This window comes from Propithecus coquereli, unplaced genomic scaffold, assembly GCF_000956105.1.
Source record: "Propithecus coquereli isolate 6110/MARCELLA unplaced genomic scaffold, Pcoq_1.0 Scaffold606, whole genome shotgun sequence".
Classification (NCBI taxonomy): Eukaryota; Metazoa; Chordata; class Mammalia; order Primates; family Indriidae; genus Propithecus; species Propithecus coquereli.
Genome location: NW_012152019.1, coordinates 56036 through 58019, shown reverse-complemented (window position 1 = coordinate 58019; position 1984 = coordinate 56036).

The following is a 1984-nucleotide window of genomic DNA, read 5'->3' as shown; positions in this document are numbered from 1 at the left end:
CCTCTGCCTCCTGCCCAATGTCCCCACTGGCTTCTCCTCTGATCCCTTCCACAGTGTGGACCGTCCTCACTCTCTGTCTTCCCCGTCGCTGGTTCATGAATTCCCATCTAAGTTTTCATGTCTCTTCTCCCTGTGTTACGGTCCCTTCCCCGTGACCGTCTCAGTTAATCGCTAAGATCTTGTATCAGAGCAAACGTGGACGTGCAGATCTAGGGAGTTTCCACGTGAACATCCATGTCTTTCTTGAACATCTCTACTCTGTGACTGCACGAGGAGCCCCAGTGGGCTGAATCCCTGATGCTTTTTTTTTTGTATTTTCACTTTCTTGGTTTCTTTCTCCTTTTTTAGCAGAGAATCCTGTGAACCGCAAAGCGGGTTCATGTGTCCTCCCCAGTGCTCACCACTCTTCACCCAGGTGCTCACACTGTGCACAGTCGAGTAGGGAGAGAGAAACCTGCTTCATGAGCAGCCTGGAAAGTGGGCTCGTGGCTGAACTGTCCCTGTTCTCACCTGGTGCACATTTTGTTCCATGTACCAGTTACAGGTGAGACACCAGTTCTCCTGAAGGCATGTTACAAGCAAGTGATCTCTGTCCGGTTGCCACTGAGGCGGCCCCAATAGAAGACTAAAGACTGAAATGACAGAGAACTGCCCTGAGGAGGGGCCTCGCTCTGCAAGGGAGGCCCCCGTGAGCATCACACCTGATCACTCCATCAGGGACAGCTCCTTGAGGCAGGGACAAGGCTGTTCATGGCACAGTGACACACCCACTGCTGAAAAGCGCCCAACACAAGGGAGGTGTCCAATATCTGTTTACCAAATGCAGCGCCGCCTCTCAGCACCTCGCCCACACTGCTCTGAGACACAGTGGAGGGACCTGGGGACTCAGCTGTGGCCCTGCTCCTCTCTCTGTCCTCAGCCTGACAGCTTGGGGACAGCGCCAGGAGAATGTTCAGGGGCAGGGTGGGAACATGGGCTGCCTTGTCCTCTCTACAGGAGACACTGCTCAGCCTGGGTGAGTCCCTGCTCATTGAGGGGGGAGAAAGAGGGAAACACAATTCACTGGGACGGTCACGGCACCATCAGAGAGGAGACAGCACTGAGACAGCACAGACCACGGCATAGTCACTCAGATTAATGTCCACAAGGTGATAACAGAAAAATTTAAACACGGCAAGGGAAAAAATATATAATTTTAAATAATAGTTAACATAGGTTGTGTTTATTAAATCGAAATTAAAATGTACTATAGATTTTCTTTTGCAAAAACATATAGACCTATGTTATTTAGGTGACTATATATTCAATAATTTATTTTTTTGAGAAATATAAAACTTGCTGCATTTAAGATCTCACAGTACTAGAACCACACTGTGGCACACTCACTGGTACAGATGCGAAGCTGACGGTCCTGGTGGTCCCCGGCAACTCCACACCCCCACGCATACTCGCAAACACCAGGCTGGTGCATACACTATACTTGCACAAGTTTTCTAGTCACACACAAACTTTTATTTCTTTTTTCTGGCTTTATTAATTGTAATTCTCTTTTCTGTTAAGCTTTATTCTTTTTATGACAAAGATAATATACTGCATATTCTTATTGGTGAGAAATTGTTAAAACGCTGTCACTTTTTAAAAGATTGACAGCACTCATCACTCAGTATAAACCCTATTTTTTCCTAGTCTTATATTTTCAAGAGTCATTCCTAATGGCTCTCACAAATCAGTGTCATATGAGACTTCTGCAGTGGACAGAACGGTGGGGAGACAGGGCGGCTCTGGGACACTCTGGTCAAAATGTCACACAATGCAACAAATGTTGGCGAGGATGTGGAGAGACAGGAACACTTTTACACTGCTGGTGGGACTGCAAATTAGTGCAACCGTTGTGGAAAAGAATTCAGAGATACCTCAGAGAGCTAAAAATAGAAATACCATTCGATCCAGCAATAGCACTATTAGGCATCTACCCAAAAGAGCA